Source organism: Myotis davidii, unplaced genomic scaffold (genome assembly GCF_000327345.1).
Source record: "Myotis davidii unplaced genomic scaffold, ASM32734v1 scaffold564, whole genome shotgun sequence".
In the NCBI taxonomy this organism is placed as follows: Eukaryota; Metazoa; Chordata; class Mammalia; order Chiroptera; family Vespertilionidae; genus Myotis; species Myotis davidii.
In genome coordinates this window covers 40,282-46,533 of record NW_006294678.1, presented here as the reverse complement: position 1 = coordinate 46,533, position 6,252 = coordinate 40,282, and the positions used below count along the sequence as shown (strand labels likewise).

General features: G+C 34.3%; 1 pseudogene; it reads right to left on the bottom strand.

Annotated features, from left to right (window-relative positions):
• The window catches only part of LOC102769535, a 3,699-nt pseudogene extending 3,079 nt beyond the window's left edge, over nt 1-620 (bottom strand).
• Nucleotides 621-6,252: the final 5,632 nt, after the last annotated feature.

Sequence of the window (6,252 nt, the reverse complement as noted above, 5' to 3'; positions counted from 1 at the left end):
AGTATTTTTTGTGACACTGGGATAAAAATATAGTCATTGCTAGAAGACATCTGGAAAGCTTCTGCCTTTACACCACAGTGAACACCTGGGAAGGCAACTACCTGAGGTTGAGGTCACAGTCAAGGAGTAATGGGCAGTGGGCAGCCAGACAGGATAGTGAGGAAGTGAGCCTACATATAGTCTATTTTTTATTGAATTTATTTGGGAGACATTGATTAATAAAATCATATAGGTTTCAGGTGTACAATTCTATAATACTAGTGGCCTGATGCACGAAATTCATGCAAGGGCCTTGGCCCCTGTCTGCCATGGCTTTGTCTGGAAGGAAGGACATCCAAAAGGATGTCTGATATAATTAGCATATTATGCTTTTATTATTATAGATACTATCTGTATATTGTATGTTCTCCACGCAAAGTCAAGTGTCCTTCTATCACAATGTATTCACCCTATAGCGTCTTCTACCTCCCCACACCTCTTAACCCTTCTGGTAATCACATGCTTCTGTCTATGAGTTATTTTTTGTTGTTGTTTTGTTTGTTCTTTTGGCTTAATCCCTTCACTTACATATACTCTTATATAAAATCATCTACGCTCATAAAGATCAGGGTAGTGGTCATCTTCGTGGGGCAGTTAGTCATACAAGAAATCCCCTTCAGATGTGTTCATAGTATTCAATAACTTGGTTCAGATAATGTTTATAAAAATGTGTTCAATTTGTAAGAATTTATTGAGATGCTCACTTATGAAAATTAAAGCTTTCCAGGTATATATTATATTTTAATAAAATACATGTTTAACAACTTCTGTTTTACTTGATGTGTCAGAGAGGAGAGGAGTGCTACTGTATTTATGGACTTGTCAATTTCTTCTTTTCACTATAGGATTGGAATGTATATGCTTGATGTTATATTGTTTCATACATATAATGTAATTATTATTTTATCTTGGTAATAAAATGATTAAATTTACTACACTATCTTTTGTTTAGATAATTTTTCCTGAGTTATATTTTCTTATCCTATATTTTGAAATTATTTTTAACTGAGATGTATCCTATAGAAAGTAAATACCTGGTTTGTGTTGGTTTGATTATTCTATTTTTTATTCTAATATAATTTTTGTCTTTTTTTAGGTGATTTTAATATTTATATCTATTGCCATTACTGACTTTCTTGATTTTATTTCTGCCATCTTAAACACCTCAGTATATAAAACTGTGTATTTGTTTCCTTTCTTGTGTTCTGCTGCCTTTGTTTAAGGTGCTAAAGATATTTCTGCATTCCCATTTCCACTTTTATTAGTTAGAACTTATATTTTCATTTATGTTACTTTAGTTTTATATAAGTTTGTTTACAATAGGAAAAGAAAAAACTGTAATTTGAACAGGGAGAACTTAATGTAAACAATAGTTAACAGGAAATTAGAATTACAAGAGATTGGCTAGTAGAAAGTAAATAGAACTTCAAAGAATATAGGAATAGCAAATGTAATTTTTCATGTCAGATGTCCTATAATCATATCACATAAAATATATTTTAATATATATTAGCTACTATACTTAAGGATAAGAGAGAGTGTCAAAAGAAGAGACTCTACTTTGTATCCATACTTAGACTCCGTTGGAGAGGACCTGATTCTCAGAAAAACGCAGATAAGTCAGTGTGGTGCCACACTGATGAAATTTGCTACAAATTGATCTTCTGAAATTTGTCAGAATTCTGCCCTTGAGGGTACCAGAGAAAGTCATTTTGGGGAGTGCTTCACTGAAAGCACCACCTGTTATGAGCTAAATTGTGTTTTCCAAAAGGATATATTGATGACCTAACGCCCAAATCCTGTGAATATGAACTTACTTGGAAATAGTAGATATAAATTGCAGATTTAATTAGTTAATGAGGCCATACTGAGAAGGGTGGGCCTTTAATTTAATAAGATTGGGGTCCTTATAAGAACAGGGGAGAGACAGAAAAAGAAGAATGGCATATGAAGAACAGAGACATACATGAAGAAGATGGCCATGTGACAACAAAGACAGAGATTGGAGTGATGCATTAAAGGAGAAAGAATGCAATAAATTGCCAGATAGCATGAGAAACTAGAAAAGTCAAGGGAAGAGGTGACCCTGTAGATTTCAGAGGGAATATGGGCTGCTGACTTCTAGCCTCCAGAACTGTGAAATTTCTTTTACTAATTTGTGATATTTTGTTATGGCAACTCTAGGAAACTAATAAGCCACCCAAATTAGGGTGACTGCAGAAACTGATGGCCACTGAATACTGTTGGGCAGGCAGGACACTGTAGAGGCTGTTCATGCAGACGCTAGAGAATTTCTTTGCACTGCAAGGGCCTGCTGAGAAAATGCTGGCAACCAGGAAGCAAAACCTTAGAGTGTTTTAATTCCATGTATCTCCATTTATTGGTTCATATTGTTATTTTCCAGTCCATTTTCTTTTAATTTAATTGCTTTGTTTTTATAATATCCCATTCTAAGTAGTCATCACATTTATTTTTTTTAATTAATCAAAGCTTATTTATTTAACCTGTTTGCTTGAAAGCACCTTTTCTTACCAAGACTCATTTTTTTTTTATTATGGTTAATTTAAAAAATTAAATAAAAAATTATTGCCCAAAGATCAATATTACTCTGACACCAAAGCAGGAAATTTAGTGCACAAGAAAAGGAAACTACAAAGCAACATTCATCAAAAGATTCACAAATAAAGTCAACAATATATAAAAATAACGTACTCTAACCAAGTATAATACAAGAATACAAGATAAGGTTAATATCAAAAATCCAATTAATATAATGTGCCATTTTTATTTTTTTATTTATTTTTAGTGCAAATGTTTTATTTACATACTTATTTAAATACTTATATTCCTTAATGGAATGCTTATTGTAATACAGAATACAACTGTTTCCCCTCCGCCCCCAATTGTTATCTTTTTAAATTTTGTTTTTGTGTTTATATACATAGGAAAAAGTCCTTATGACAAGTTTATAATTAAAGAGGAGATTCTGGGATTTAGTAACATTGCTGTGCCCATTAAAAGTGCCAGCAAATAGATAAAAATATTACTGAAATTCATACTATATATTAAACCACATTTTCCCCCTTGCATGTTATTGTTAGGATTGGAAGAAAAAATTGTGATATTTACTGTAGAAAAGCAATAGATATAATTTAATATTATGTATAAACATATTTTATACTCACACATATGAATGTACAATTTGTTATAAAAATAAAACAATCAGGGATGGTAAATGTAGTCTTCACTGATTCCTTGATTATTTAATGAATTTGGGAAGAGTAGATTTCCATAAAAAGATAATCAATTCCAATCATGTTCTGGAAGTGATAATAAACTTTTTATAGAAACAATCACAGAAATTATTGAATCATAATAAAGCGTAGAGCATCGAAAGTAAGCATAAATATAATGTGCCATTTTTAGAGAATAAAGTAATAAAGCATGTAATCATACCAATAAGTTTAGAGCATTTGACAAAATATAATTTCTATTCAAGATAAAAACTCTCAAAAAAATCTCAGACAGGGCACCTACAAAAATGCTAAAGCTAACATCATACCTAATTGTGAAAGACTGAATACTTTCCCCCTAAGATGGAAAAGAAATTTAGGGTTTCTTCTTTCACCATTCCTGTTCAACATTATGCTAAACTATGTAGCTAGCATATAATGCAATAAAAATAAATTAAAAGAATAAAAATTGAAAGTAAAATCTGCCTTATTCCCAAATAATGCAATCTTGTACAGAAAATATTTTACAGAAACTATAAAAAATGATATTAGAACTAAAAAGTGAGTCAAGCAAAGTCACATGATACAAAATAAATATGTAAAAACCTGTTGTATGTAAATATATTAGTAAACATCAAATTAAAATAAAAAATTAATTCACTTGAACAATAGTATCACAAAAGTATATAAGAAAATTTAACAAATGGCATCAAGAGCTCTACAATAAAGTCCAACAAACATTGCTGAGAGAAAAAAAAGACCTGAACAAATAGAGAGATAAATTATATTCATGAATTTGAAGTCTAAATATTGTTAAGTTGTAATTATCTCAAAATTGATCTGTAGAGCAAATGAAACCTCTATTAAAATGGAATACAACACAGCATGAAAAGAAATGAACCACTGAAAAGCACAATAGCATGGATGGATCTCAAAAACATCATTCTAAGTGACAGGAACTAGGCAAAAAATCAAACATATTGTATGACACAATTTATATGTAATTTATATGTAATTTCAAGGAAAGACAATACTATCTATCTATCTATCTATCTATCTATCTATCTATCTATCTATCTATCTATCTATCTATCTATCTATCATCTATCTATCTATATATATATGAAGAGCCAGTGCTGTAACATCCCAAACGACCAAAGGCTCAACTGAACAGCAGGCTGCACATGCAGCAGGCGAGCAGGCTGAACTGCTGACCTCTCGGAGAGAGAGAGAGGCAGGGTTGATCAGCAGCAGCAGTGGCTGCTGGTGAGGTTTGGAGAGAGAAGCAGGGTGATCAGACTCTGCTTCTCTCTCCGGCCTCGCCATCAGCCAAGCCTCTCTCTCTGTCCCAGAGGTCAGCAGTTCAGCCCACTCACCAGCAGCCTGGGGTGGCTGCTGATCAGCCCTGCCTCTATGATCAGGCCCATAGATAGGCCCGGAGATGCTGACTGTCATAGACACTGACCGATCAGAACCAAATCTGGGTGAATTGAGAGGAGCCAATGGCTGCCTAAGAGGCTGGGCTTTTGACGCTGACTGCCATAGAAACCGACTAATCAGAACCAAATCTGGGTGAACTACGAAGGCAGAACCTAAGGTGAGGGCTGAAGAGGGATTTTAAGGGCAACAGCTGTTTGGTATTAGACTGGGTCGACCGGCCATCTTCCAGACATACTATTTCCTTTTGGACAAAGCCATGGAGGTGGGGGCCAAGACAGAGGCAGTTAGGGGTGATCAGGCTGGCAGGGGAGGGCAGTTGGGGACAAGATCAGGGCGGCAGGGAAGGGCAGTTATGGGTGATCAGGCAGGCAGGCAGAGTGGTTAGGGACTATCAGGCAGGCAGTGGGGCAAGGTAGGGGTTATCAGGCCACCAGCGGGCAAGGTTGGGGTGATCAGACCACCAGGCGGGCAAGGTAGAGGTGATAAGGCCACCAGGGGGGCAAGGTAGAGGTGATAAGGCCACCAGGGGGGCAAGGTAGGGGTGATCAGGTTGGCAAGGGGGCAAGGTAAGGGCGATCAGGCTGGCAGGCAGAGGAGTTAGAAGTGATCAGGCAGGCACACAGAGGAGTTAGGGACGATCAAGCAGTCAGGCAGGTGAGTGGTTAGGAGCCAGTTGTCTCTGATTGTGAGAGGGATGTCTGAGGGGTCCCAAATTGGAGAGGGTGTGGCTGGGCTAAAGAACTCCCCCTCCACTGGGCCTCTAGTAGATATATAATAAAATATTCGTTTCCTTGGACTGTGGTTCTGAGCATGGTTTCACTGTGGAGATCACAAAAATTCTTTATGGAGTGATGTAAGAGTTCTAAAACCAGTTTGTGTTAATGATTGTACAATTGCATACACTAAATAAACTCATACATTTTACATTGAAATAAAAAATATGTTAAAATTATATTTCAAAAATGATGTAATCGCTATTAAAAAGTTTGTCATTCACTTACTTTTCTTTATAGTTTTACCACAAATATTTGAATGCTTAAATAATATATTTAAATGTATTTTTTTACAGTTTATAAACATATGTATTAAGGCTAAATATATTCATCCGTGACATGTTTTTATTGAAATATATATTTTTAAATATATATATAATTCATTCATTTTTATTTTATAGCATTATATTGCAAAAATACACATAAATAAATCCATGCATCAAATGGTCATGAATACTTGAGCTATTCATAATTTTTTACAATTAAAAATAATATTCCTATGAACACTATTTATAATGATTAGCTGCATATTTGCAAAAGGCTTAGTGGATTTTGAGGTAGTGGAATTTATAGGTCTTAGAATATGTTTGTTGTCAATGTTACTAGAAAATATAAGAGTAATTTTAAAAATTTACTACATCACCAAAATTGTGTAAATGCATTGTTATTTCACATCTTTGAACATCACTGGTGTTTTCATTCTTTAAGAATTCGAGAACAGATGTGAGTTCATGGACGGTATAAAATTATAGTTTTAATTTATGTTT